At 41.2% G+C, this 14,246-nt stretch overlaps 1 protein-coding gene across 4 annotated transcripts in view; it reads right to left on the bottom strand.

Annotated features, from left to right (window-relative positions):
• SNX10 (sorting nexin 10) overlaps positions 1-14,246 on the bottom strand; it is a 36,973-nt gene that overhangs the window by 20,782 nt on the left and 1,945 nt on the right. For 2 of the 4 annotated variants that reach the window (XM_071560970.1, XM_071560971.1), the window contains exon 2: positions 6,131-6,163. The exons of the other annotated variants lie outside the window; for them this stretch is intronic. The gene's annotated coding sequence lies outside the window, so the exon portion shown is untranslated. The remainder of the gene's footprint in view (positions 1-6,130; positions 6,164-14,246) is intronic. 4 annotated transcript variants of the gene reach the window in all.

Genomic DNA, 14,246 nt, shown 5'->3' with positions numbered 1-14,246 from the left:
ATGGCTTAATTTTACTTGCCAGCTTACATACGCACCACCTGCCTGAAAACAACTGCTGTGGGATAAGGATTTGCAATTTATTTGCAACATGCCTTTCCCTATGACCTCTCCCACACGCCAGCTAGCCACTGCCAGACAATACCTACATCAACCCGCAGCTTCAGAAACATCCTATTGGCTCCTCAGCTGTTAAAAGTCAACCTCCTCTTTCCAAACTTTCCCAAGTAGGATCCCCCCTTCGCCCCATGAGCATAACTCCCTGCACTGGTGCCATGGTCAGGATGAATGCCCGTCGAGCAGGAGAGGCTGACCAAAATCCTCCAGGCAGGCACCTTGCACTGGAAAAGGTGAATGTACAGCTTTCTTTAGGCAATCCCTACAGCTATTCTCATCCAGCTGTAAAATATTCACATGTGACTAGGGCAGATACATGGCTGTGTTTTGGACATGGTTATTGTTAAGTTTTAGTGATACAGAACTTGAAGCTGCTCTTGATATTATACAACTATATATTTATGTCAAGCCCAGCTAAGGACTGTTCAACACCCCACCCCTGCCCAATGCCTCTTACAAACACACCTCACTTTCAAATTACAAACTCCACCCATTTTAATGAAACAGTGCACAAAGATAAATACGCATACATTTCTTTGACCAGGAAATTATTCTGGAACAAACACCTTGTTGTGAAAGTTCTAGAGGATCAGTTGTAACAAAATAGGATACTGTGTTTTCAAATAAAAATGTCCATACACAGGACTCCAGACATCCTGGATGGTGCCATTGTAGTTCCCATCTTCATAAGATAAGGCCATCTTTTCACTTCTGTAACTAGAATGGTGCTGATAAAAGCAAAGAGGAATATCAAAACCCCATTCCCAATTTTGGTTTTACTCCATGTATTTATGATTAACTGACAGGTATGTTCCAACCTGGAGACATAGAAGAGCACTCAGACACTGCTTGCTGCACAGGCTCAGCAGTGCCAAGTACCTCTGCAAGGTGAGGCTAAGAATTTGGCTCATCAGTTGTAACTGATGTTAATACAAAAGTATAGTAGGAACTTTCCTCTTGGAGAGATAAATGGCTTTTACCTCACAGGAGAGTACATGCCCACAACACTGACCTTTCACAGAACCGCAGAATAATTTAGGTTGGAAAAGACTTCAAAGATCATTGAGTCCAACCTTTGACCAATCACCACCTTGTCAAGTAGACTCTGGCACTAAGTCCCATGTACAGTTATTTCTTGAACACCTCCAGAGATGGTGACTCTACCACCTCCCTGGGCAGCCTGTTCCAACGCTTAAAAAACAGCTTCTGTGAAGAAATGCATCTGGTGTTCAACTTGAACCTCCTTGGTGCAGCTTTAGACTAAGTCCTCTCCTCCTATCACTAGCTGCCTGGGAAGAGGCTGAACCCCACGTGGCTACAGCCTCCAGGTAGTTGTAGAATGTGACAAGGTCACCCCTGAGCTTCCTTCTCTCCAGGCTGAACACCCCTAGCTCCTTCTCATATGACTTACCCTCTAGACCCTTCACCAGCTTTGTTGCCCTTCTCTGGACTTGCTCCAGCACCTCAATGCCTTTCTTTATGTGAGGGGTCCAGAACTGGACACAGGATTTGAGATGTAGCCTCACAAGTATGAAGCACAGAGGAAAAACACTGTGCAGGGCTGTGGCTGTTAGAAGACTGTTTCTGCCATCTCTTCCCACTGGGTATAGTTCTGAACCTATATAGTTTGAGGTTATTTCCCCTACTTTCTGCTCTGGTTGAATATGTTGTGGGGTTTTTTCAAACTGGCAATTTAATTTTTTTCCCAGTTACATATCCTTATTCCATCAAATTCTGCAGCCTATTTCTCTCCTGTCTCTAAACTGATTTAAGCAAGTAATTATGTCAACCCAAAATACCTTATTCCTGACACTTCCAGTGATTGACAAGACTGAAGTAACAGGTTTCATTTTGTCATCTGTTTTTCTAATGACCAAGTTATGTGCTGGTGCAGGTTAGAAAGAACAGCTTAAACTCCAAACAGTTATCACAATTTTAAGTATTTAATGACAAAAATTTAGTATTTCAACACAAAAACATTTCCTAAAATATTTAAAATACATCAGTTCTTCATCAAGTAATTTGGAAAAAAATCTGTAATGTAAATGCAAGCCCCACAAAGCTGCCTTTTTCCACTGACTTCAGCAAGATTGCCCAGTCATGTAGCAGGCACTTGAAAACACACTGAATGTAATATTCTGTCTGGTAGCAAGATACATATCTGAGAACTTTTTTAACATATATAGAAGCCATTGAAGCAGAACAGTTCAATTCTCTACTTAAAAAGTTGTCTTTCTAGCTTGAGAAAAAAATCTACCCAAAATAGCAGTGATGGAGAGAAGCAGCTGTCAGAAGACAAACAGAAGATGGCCAGTCTTTTTATGCATTAAAAAAAAATTCCTCTAACACAGAAATGAAGGAGTGCTGGGGAAAAGAATCAAAAAAGGTGGCGGTAGATCTGTAGTTTTGATAAAACACTTTCTGCTGTGACTGGGAAAAACCCGCCACATTAGTTTGAGTACATTTTTGTTCTGCCTCTGATCCATTATCAGTCCGAAGACTTCTTTTTTTTTTTATTAGTTTCATATACCTATTATATCAACTGCTCCTTGCAGTACATGGTTTTGATGGTTTTTAATTGTATAACCAACAAAACTGCCACGGAACAGCTCTCCACAACAGCCAGCAACAATCACCCAAAAGCAGAAAGATTATATAGGCTGAAGTGCCATACTTCCTGTCATCTAAAAAAGAATCGCTAAGAAGCAGGGAACAAACCCAAGTACTGCAGTGCTTTTCTTAGGGAAAACAGATAAACTGCAGTGTTCTTCTTAAGGGTAACAGATAAATAATACTAAGCATTAAATTTTACTTCATATTTTAGAGATTATTTTATATTTAAAAATCTAAAATAAAACTGATGATTTAATATTACTAGGGGAATACCCTTTTATCATGTAAATGGATTGCTCTTAAAGGAGGAAGGAACTTCTCCCCTAGATTTCCACACTGAAAGATGAAAACTCAAGCTGTAGCACAGACAAAAACCATGACAAACCTGCTATAAGAAGAGCATGAACAAATGAAATCCTCCTGGCTGCCTCACTAGCAGCTAGATTTTATAATTTCACTCATTGCTGGGCAGTGGAATATGCAATCCTCTTGTCTGCTCTGGGAGTGCTCAGAGACCCTGTGTGGCCAGTGTTTTCCCTCAAGCATAAATGGTGATCTTTAGCTCATCCATCCACCCACCTCTGGTTATTTCTAATCATGTAACTAAATGACCACCTTCAGGCTTTAATGGCAAAGAGTGATTTATTTTTAGACCTGATTGAAAGTACTATCCAGTCACAACCAAAGACCTCAGCTACACCTTCAAGGTTGTTCCCATCATCAGTATCAATGAAACTTTTATTCAGGGCTTCAATGTGACCAACAGATATAGACGAAAATTGAATCTGTAAATGCTTACAGATCTTTCTGGCATTTTATGTTTTGCTTACTTAAGACTCAAAACATCATAATAATTTTAATCTACAGCCTGTATAAAGTTCAGCTGCATTCATACATGGAGTTCAGTATCACAGAACATGCCCATGTGCACCTGACCACACTATGTTCCTGAAAGGCAAGTGATCCATATGGATTTATAAGGAAGATAAACATGCAGGGGTGATGGCGGGAGGGGGAAGACAGGAAGGATAAATAAGAGAAGATGCTAGCTTCAGAGAGTTAAAGAAAAGACTATAATAAACACAATTCCATGCGCAAACATTAACCACTACTTAGAATTGGGATAGGATAAGGCAAATTTCTTTTGGGGAGCATTCACTGTACTTGCAAAATCCTCAGGTTCTGGACTAATTTTTAAAGGTCAGTCACTGGCAGACAAAGTCACTGATGTAGAAAGAGCATCTCCCACAACTCCAGCAGGGATCAGAGGACCCAAGATATGCCTGTGCCGTTGCTGTTGCAAGGGAGTAGGAAATAAAGGAGCTAAATCTCCACTTCAGTGCTAACTCACAGCTAGTCAGAAGCGTGGATAAGTATTACTATAGGTTTCAAATGAAAGAATAACAAATGGAAGAAAGAAATGTTAACTTGTTTATGGAAAAAAACTGCCTGAAATCATAAGATCAGACATGCTGCATATATCAGTGGAAAGGTCCATCTAGTCCAGCAGTGACTTAGATGGTGACTCACACTGGAACCTCAAAGTACAAGAAACAGGCAACACGTTAAGTGCTTATTCCGCTGTTTTGAAGAAAAAAATATGAAAACTGTATGTGTGCACATGAATGCCACCTATAAAAAGTGTACCATTCCATGATGCCAAACTGACCATATCATAATGCAGCTTGGCATTTACAGCAATTTTGTACATAGCTATCATAGAACTACTGCTTTTGTTGATGGGAAAAGTCTTATTCAAATGCTGTTCTCCAAGCACAGACTTTCAGTCAATCCAGCGTAACACAATCTCAGCATAAGCAAATGCTGTGTACTTCACCAGGTCCACTTCAGTATCTGAGGTCAACCCAACAGTGCTGATGAGTCATGAGTTTCCTTCTGTTCCTCACTGTCCATGAACCAGATGGAGAGGACTGAAACTCTGGACTGAGTAGGTCACAAAGCATCTTTCCTTCTTTCATCTATCCTGATGACCCCGCACTCTCCCTCAGCAAATCACCACAAGGGTCTGCTTGTCAGAAATGAAAGACATTACATCAGCATGTTCATCCAAACTATACAATGCTCAGGGGTGCACAGACTGCTTAGTGAAGTAAAAAAAATGAAGTACCCCTTCAGTGAATCCATCTCACTTTCGAGGCTCAAGGTACTCGTTCCATGGGTGTTGTATTATGGTAGCAGCAAACTCACTTTGCTGCTGAGTAGGAAACAAGCACACTGTCTAAATTGCTTTTAAAAGAACAAGAGTTTTGCAAACCACGGACGGAATTCACCCACCTTCCCAACAATGACAATGCCATGTAGAAATGCACTGCCAAAAAAGTCACATTTGAGACTGCATTTGAAATTCTGACTTCCAGCTGCTGTTGGTAAAGATGCTTTTATTCTTTTACTATGGGATTTCACTCCATTTAGTTGCTAAATGCTTGTTTATGACCACATGGATTACAGTGTCAGGTGTGGGGCACAGATTTCCAGTTACAGTGGTATTATACCATGCCTTGAATTGCTTCAGGTTAATACCATACTGCTGGACAGCAGCATGACTCACCCGCCAAGCCTCTCTCAAACCTCCAAAAGTCTAACGATAAACAAGGAAGAAGTACTACGAAATTTGTTCACAGCAGGAGAGAGCATCAGATGTTTTCCTCATTCTTCCTCTTTTTTGTTTGGTTTGGTTTGGTTTTCAGTCTCAACTCCCAGATGTATCCTCAACCAAAGGACTTCAGATACATTCTGCAGTTTCGGTGGGTTGCTGATCCCAGAGCAACTATTACTTCAGTTTCCTCATATTAGAAAATACTGACAAGGCGAACACTGGGAGCTCAGACTTTTCGGCAATGGCTTGAGAACAGTAACTGTGGGTCAAGACACCAAAAGAACAATACATGCCTGACTGTCACAGTATATTATCAGGGCTGACGCTTACCACAGTTTCTGCAGACAACCTGAGGACCACTCAAAACTCTTTTGCAGCTCTGGCTCCTGTGTTTTCCAAGCAGCCTGTCAAGCTAGTCAGCACATGAGCCTGCCTCTGCTACTCTCTCCAATTATTATGGTGCATAGTAAGTAGCTTAAACTACATGAAATGATTTTGTGGCATAAATAATTGCAGGTTTGGGGAAGTTTTTTGCTAGGGCATTTTCAGAAGGCCAACAAAGAAATAAGGCAATCTTTGAAGGGAAGGCTTAGTGACATTCAAGGTAAAGTTTCAGGAAGCATGCTTGCTCCAGAGAGCTTTTGAGATCCCTTGAGCTGGAAGAAACCAATTTCAGAAGAAAGAGCAACCTTGGCAATCTGGCAAATATAACCATCTTTCAGCTGCAGCAGCCATAATTAACATGGAAAATAATGGAGAGGCACCAGGCTTCTTACTGATACTTACACAGAAAGGGGACACCACTGGCACTGAAACCACCTTTGAAAACAAAGAGAAAGAAGCAAGTAAATTCCAGGCTAAAACCACTTCCTGATATAGTACCTGTGTACTTTCAAAGTGACAGTTCTGTTCAGCTACAACAGTCATGAGTGAAGACTTACAAGTTGTGCACATACAAATGATGTACAGCATCTTATCAGATACACCAACAGAGACACATAAGCGATCCCTAGGTATTTTTTACATGATGCCTGTTACAAACAACACATCAAAATAGTTCTTAACTTTTGCAGGCTGGATTACAAACCAACAAGATGGGGGTTGTAAAGAGAGACTAAAGTATCAGCATTTCAGAACACAGATTAAATTCCTAAAAAAAAAATACTAAATGCTTCTTCTGAAGAAGGGTTCAGAAAACGTATGTCTGCCTTTCTCCCAAAATCCATGTTTCTCACAGGAACTAAGTATTTCATTGCATTATTAAAATCAAATTGCCTTAAAATAGCATCTTCCTCAAGGTATCACTCTGTAATAACGAATTTTTATTTATCACAGGAAAAGAAGGGCTGATGGAAGCTACATCTCTGCTGCTGAATAAGCAGAGCAAATTCAGCAAATGCTAATCAGTCTTACGGCAACTTTTCTTTCTCTGTCTCTCAAATGCAGATACTGCCAGCACCTGACCTTTTTGGTCCTGACTCACCCACTGGAACATTTTGAATCTCATGAGCCAGAAATCTCTCATTTTTTGCTCATTTCAAACTCTTTTAATTTATGATACAAATTTTGTTTGCTACTTGAGTTGTTGTTACTTATCATTATGTGTTTTAGTTTGGCTTCCTTCTTGCTGCAGATTTCCTTATTCTATCAAAACAGCTATTTTTGTGATGTACCTCCTGGTCCAGTCCAGGAAGAGCTAGTGCTTGGTCTTGTTCCCAGAGAGGAAAGTCAAGCAAAAGAGATGTCTTGGCCATAACTACAGAATTAGAAGTTCCTCCAGTCTCATGACATGTGTCTGGGGAGATGGCTGGGAAAGACCAAGCACAGATATAGTCAAAAAGAAAGTGAATAGTTAAGTAGTAACATCCCGAGGCAGACTGATCCTAACTGTTCTGCATAACTGCAGCTCAAAACAGTGGGTAAGACAGGAAATACTGCAGTCAATACAGTGTGCCCACAAAGCATTTTGAGCAACTCTCTTCAAACTGCTGTGTTTTGACCAAACCCATGAGGGATGATTACAACAGTGCAGCTGGATCAGACATCCAGTCTTTCACACTATGACAATTCACTCTTTGGGCTCTCTTCCCCTGAAGAATGCACTAGATGGCTCACGGTTACCACAGAATTTTCCTGGTGTTGCATCTGTGTAGCTGCATCCACATAGTGCACTAGTTTGTGAGCTGGATCTATCAACCATCAAATTAATCACTTAAAACACATTAACAGTGAATTCAACTGGGCAATTTGCTTTTCAATAGGCTTTGTTCACCTTCTGTGCTCGCTTGTGCTAGTGACATGAAAACAGGATTTTGGAAGGAAATAGTTTCTAAGTAGTGTTACTTATTACTAAAGCAGACAATTCTGAGAAGCAAACAGCATTTGGCAGGAGGAACTTTTTATGAGACTGACCAGTGTGAAAAATATGTTGAAAATGAGTGATTCATCCATGTCCCTGGATTCTCTATTTCTCATTTATTTTGTGCTTACTAAATATTAGGATGTGATTTTGGTTGCTTTTGCTCCACTGCTGCCACTTGACTTTATAAGACTGGCATCACCTTTTGGCCAACTCTTGTCACAGAAGGCACATTTCTGGTATGATAAACTTCATTCAGAAATTGTTAGAGAACAGCAGGAGACATGTCAAACACACAAAAATGGGAGGGAGAGAAGAAAAGCAGCACCTGGGTTTGCCTGCTCTGCCATCACAGCCAAGTCAAAGAAGTTGCTGATCAACCTGGAACAAACACTTGTTCAAGGTCAAGTGATAAGAGAAGTAAAGGTAGAAAACTTCATCCCTGCAGGACAAGTAGGGCCCACAGCTTGCTTTTATAGTGCCCAAACCCATGCGATACTTTTCTAGCAATGAATTCAAATAGACCACTAAGTGGTCTTAAGGACAACTTCTGCCTTCAGCAGGAGAAAGATTTCCCACTCATAGAGCAGGTGTTGCCTAAATGAGCAGAATGCACAATCTGTATTGCAAGCCTATGGGAAAACAATGGATTGAGATGAAACTGGTTTAAGCTTGTGTTAAATAAGGCTTATTCCAAGTTCACTTAAGTATATTTACTTCAGGTCAAAAAAAGCACAATCCAGTCTTAGAACAAGTGTCAATTTATATAACCCCACCTTTAGTTAAACCAGTTGAAAACTACACATTATGTATGGACATATTTGAAATACTACTTCGTGGTCCTACAGTTAAATCCATAATAAATGTCTATCACCTGGCTGGTGGGATCTGACAACCACCAAGAGATCCTGTCCAGCTCTACTGTTTTGTAGAAACACAGCAATGTTGTAGGGGCCAATGGCTTTTCAGCCCAGGGCTACACGCACACCTCAGAACAAAACCACAATCAAGGCAACTCAATGAAACAAACAGCCCAGATGAAGAGAAGCAGAAGGTACCAGTAACTGCACATCCTCTGCAGCTGGAAGCCCAGGGGAAAGTCCCACTGCAGGTATCCAGGCTATTCCATTACTGCCTGTAACTTTGCTGCAGAACTGATACAATTAGGTCATCAGTGCCACCAGAGATGTAAACAAGTATTACTGAGGACGCATTCCAATTTACAGGTGATTTCAAATCCTGCACAACTTTATACACAGGCAAGTGCCTTACACACTCTGAAAGCATTCTGTAAGGATAGTACTGTCCTTGACAGGGTTTGTATTATTGTTCTAGCAGGAGAACAGGAATTAGATTGGTTGTCATCTAACCTAAAATCAACACCGCTTTTGCAGATGTAAAAGCTTGCTATTAACTGACAGCTGAAATCCAGAAATTTCATTTATATTAGAGAGAGATTAAAGCTGAAAGTTTCAAAGTAATCTAGTTTAGCTGAGCTTATTGAGAAAAGACAGTACTCCTTAGAATTAAGCTTTGCTAGAAATCCAGTGAAGGGTAATAATATACACTGAACCCAATTATGATTTTTCCACACTGCCACCAGACTTATATTTCAGATGTCTAGGGTTGGACTGACAGAGCCTCTAGTAATCCTCAGGTGGTAAAAATAATTCTGCAGTGTCAGCTAGTGTTTGTTGCAGTGTTGTTCAGATGCTGTAAATATCAAAATCTTATTTTTTCAAGCAAACCTATTACTCTAAGAAAAGATACATAATGTGCAAAACTCACCTTGGACAGAAAGATGAGTAGTTTTCCTGAGAAAAACAAAATGCTTTCTTTGAAAGCTGACCTGGACTACTAACACCAGTTTACCGGGGTTTGCATTAAACCCCCGTGATTCAGCTGTGGAAAGCTCACAAAAAAAGACCTCAGCTGGGAGAGGATCTTGTATCCCTACTCCCAGATTGAGTTTTTAACTACACATCCAATGTAGACATTCTACTCCTGGCCAGCAAGACAAACAGATACTCCTTCCAAATGTACCTGAGATGATGAGGAAATAGCAATCAGAAAGCTTCTTTGCAGACAAGCAGATTAGGAAGGCCTTGTTTCTGCACAAGTATTTATGTGCGTCAAACAGTTGTCCATAAAATCCCAAAAATAATATTTTGGCTATAAATCCTCTCTGATTCTTCAGCCTTACTGCCCAAACCCAGTTTTGTGGTCTGGGAGGTGGAGGGATGGTTTAAGCCAGAGACTTGGCTACCTTCCTTGCCATCTTCACAAGAACCCCTACCTTTCTCCCTCCAGAGAGGGTAAGACAAGGGGCTTTACCCCATCTGGAGTAAGGGATTTGCCTTCCTGCCTCTCCAACAACCCTGTTGATTCAACTCCAAATAGTCATACCTGCAATCAGTGACTAGACAGATCCAACAAACACAACGTCGTCTTAAGTCCTTGGGGAGCAGACCAGGTGTTGTCACAGCCATTAAACACCAGTCTCATTATTTCACGTCTCAAAACACGTGAGGGTATTTTTGGGCTGTGCCATGAGACAAGGCTGTCAGATTCAGCTGTTTTCAAAGCAAGTACAGTCACAATGACACTACACGCCAGTGTGACTATTTATACACATGAGTGCCTGAAACGTCACAGGTTCTGGCATTATCAGCATGTTCTTCAGTGCCTGAGACTTGCAGGTATCTCCCTTCTCTCTATAACCACTCCCCAACACCCCCATTACCACCTCTTCTTTTCATACCTCATTAATAGCAATTAATTTCTTCCAGGAAAAGGCACACTGCTCTTGGGAAAACAAAGCCTTCCCCTCTGAGAAGGCAACTGAAGATCTCATTAAATCAGAAGCTAAAGTTATGACTAATTTAAAACCACACATCACCCTTACACAATGAAAATGATGATACTATTAAGAAGGCAGAAACTTATAACCTGGTGACTGCTGCTGTGCACAAGATGCAAGGTAGGTGAGCAGTTAGGGCTTCCCTGAGGGAAAGGAGGGGCAGAACTTGAAGAATAGGTTAGCAGCATACAAAGAGAAGTCAGAGTAAATTACTCACTGTCAACTTTATAGCAAAATAGAATCTTTGCCACAGGAGTAGAACATTTGCTTTGGTTTGAAGAGTGGTTTTACCTTTGAGTGAGTGTATCTTCCCAGGCCTCTCTGGTAAAGAAAGTAAAAGGAGGAAGTAATTTTCTTGAACCACAAATTCTTTCAATACCAAGGAACAGGAATTCCTTCATACCACAGAAAAACAGGCATGAAAAGTAAATTGCATTCTCTTTATGCACAACAGTTACCAGAGAGAAGATCCATATCAAAATGATTGTTGGTTTATTTGCTCTCAAACAAATGGAACTCATTGGTATGCATCCTGCTCTTCAGCTCTGTGGCAATCTCTAACACCAGTCACATGAAGATGCTGGAGAGAAGAGAAACTTCCTTCAAACCAACCAAGTACTTCCTTTTGGGCCAGGCCCACAGGGTGGTGCTGAGTTGCAAACGTTTTTGCAAGGTTCATATCTGTTAATGAACTCGTCTGCCATTCTGGGAGACAGTCTGAAATAAGTCATGCTGAGGTGCCAGTTGGACAATGTGCAGTCCTGGTGTACTGCAGACACCTTGAGCAACACCTGCATGGCATCAACCCAAAGACATACCCTGTTCAACAGCAGAGTTTCAGCAAAACAGAAGAAAACAAGCAAGAATGTAGGACATATGCTATTTATGTGACTGAAGGATATTCACAGAATATTCTGAGTTGGCACAAAGATCACTGAGTCCAACTCAAAAGTGAATGGCCGGCGCATTTGGGGATTGAACCCGTGACCTTGAAAGCACAGGGCCAAAACAAAGGCTGGCAGACAGTATGGGCTACTGATTTCTTTAGAGTCCATTTTGTGGACAACATGCCCAACAAAGTCAGGAAGGAAACTGGTTTCTGAAACCAGAAGCCCTGGGGACATTTAAGGATTCTCTGAAGACATATCACTATGTAGACCTCAAGAAAAGAAACATTATTTTGAAGTTCTCCAAGTTGAAAGAAGATCTTCACAGGAACACTGTGAGAAATGCAGGACCATTTTTGGTTACATCATTGGATTATGTTCCATTAAAATCACCACTGTTCCCCCTGATCTGCAGAAATCTGGAGAATTAGGATTCACATAGCTAGACATGAATGTTCAGAGTCTTTATGGGTGTGTCCTACTCACTCTTCAGCTGCTGCCCATGAAGAGGGTGGATCAACGGTAGGTCATGTGTCAGGGTCCCAGCCTCATAGGTGTCATGGATTCCTTTGGACAGTCACCTTGAAAGGCACCAGCCACCCACATCCAGGCAAGTGTTCCTTGCCCAAGCTGCTGGATGCTGCATGGGCATCACTTTGGTGCTATGAGTGCTGCAGAAGCATTGCTCTAGAGGGCCTGCGCCATCTGCAGCATCCCACACCATGAGGGCCAGTCTGTGCCAGGGCTATTGCAAGTCGTTTCAGCTTCAACCTGTCTTTACAGTCTCTCTGCTTATTCTTTCCCTTGTTTTTAAGAGCACCAAGACCTGTTGACCAAGCATATGATTCTGTGAGAGCTTCTGCCAACAAGGAAATCATGATGGCAGACTGCTTTCTGTCAGTGGAGCAACCACTCCTGCAGACACAAAGTAATATGATAAGCTTTTTATTTTTGCTTCCCTGTTCTTCAAGGCCTATGTACAAAATACGAATGTTTTGTAAACACATTAATCAAAGATTCCTCTAGGTTTGTTTCTGTCCTCTAAACCGGGGAAGAAGAATACTTACAGAAGGTGTTTCTATTCTTAAGTTCTGTGTAGAGATTTAGTAAGCAATGCTACAAAAATCCAGAGACAAACACTACACACAAAACTTGTGCATGTAGTTCCCTGCAGTCATATAGCATGATTTGCTTCTCTATTCCAAGAATTATCTTTCTAAGAAGTCAGGAAATTCCTCTAGGACACACAGCTGTACATTCCTCCCTGTATTTTCAGTATTAGAAGGAAAAAAAAAGTCACTGAAATATTTTTTTTAAGATAATAAAAATACACAAAAGTTTAAATGAGAATAAACAAAACCCACAAAATCCTAAATTAGTGAGATCTCTTTTACTTCTCTGTTTACAAAAGCCAAAAGCTTATGCATATTGCATACCATACACATGGAAATAAGATCCATGTGACACTCCGCAGAGATATGATACACCAAAGTTGTCACCTGTCTTATCCTACCCACCTACTTCCAGGAAGCAAGAAACATTCCCAGCAGTCCATCCTGGTGAGTAGATGTTTGCTTTGTGATTTATTATGGTGTGGGGTTTGTTCTTTTTAGTTTGTTTGTTTGGGATTTTTCTTTGCTTTTTTTTTAAATTAGCACACCAGAGAAGTGTTTTGTTCTTTCACATGGAGAAATTACAAAATTGCATAATAAAGGCAGAGAAGGTTGCAGCTGCCTGAAATCATGGTAATTTGGAAAAGTACCATGCAAAAATAGACTAAAATGAGGCTGTGTAAGACTGATTCAGCCCTTTGCAGTCAGAAAGGCCCCAACTTCTGCATTGATACCCTTGACACTATCTCTCACACCACAGGATCAGAGGACCAGGAGATGGGCGGCCAGAGGGGAATACCACCCTAAAGCAAGAGCATTTCGTACCAGCAGGCTAAGCCCCATGGGCCAAAGGCACTGCTGCTCTACAGCAGGGGCAACAAGCTGCCAGGGGGCGAAGGAGGAAAGCATGAAGGAAAGGTGCTGCAGGGTTGCTTAGCTAGAAACAGGATGCAGGAATGTTCAATTGATGACTGACATGACCTTGTGGAAAAAGCTATTCTGTAAGAGATCCATGTGCAGCAGGAGCAGAACGAACTGTAAAATTTCTGGGAACATGATCTTGAGCCTTATTATGTTCTGGTTCCCAATCTGTTCAGTGCTACTACCTTGCATCAGTCACATCACCAGTCCTGGCTTGATGATGACAGCCCACCAAGAGGTCACATCACATGTTTACCAACTGCTAGTTTGACTTCATGCTCCACTTCATCTTATGCCTGAGAATTACAGGTTTGACCCAAATCCTCAGTAGTTTTTGCACTGTATGGCACTATGCCTGGAAAGGGAAATCCCAGGACACTTGAGCTGGGGGCACAGCAGGGTATCACTGACATCCAATTTGTACATTGCATCTACGCTAAAAGCCGGTACACCAGGGCTGGTTAACAACACTGCCTTGAGAATAGCTGTTCTTCAGGAGTTAATGTGGAAAAGCACACCTAAAAAAAACTTCTAAGTGTATGGAAAGGTGAGAGAGAAAGGTCTCCACGAGTAAAAGCAATGTTTATACAAGTCTGCCTGCAAGGGAACAAGGGAAAACCAGAAAAATGAAAGTCTGCTCTGACAAGATCTAGGCAGTATTTCATGAAACACAGTAATGCAGTGAAGTGATGCTACTCCAACTTTCTACTGAACTATTCTTGAGTGTTTGTACCAGAAACACTCCCTATTAATTGTATAATCA

This window comes from Pithys albifrons, chromosome 7 (genome assembly GCF_047495875.1).
Source record: "Pithys albifrons albifrons isolate INPA30051 chromosome 7, PitAlb_v1, whole genome shotgun sequence".
Lineage (NCBI taxonomy): Eukaryota > Metazoa > Chordata > Aves > Passeriformes > Thamnophilidae > Pithys > Pithys albifrons.
This window is presented reverse-complemented; position numbering and strand designations above follow the sequence as displayed.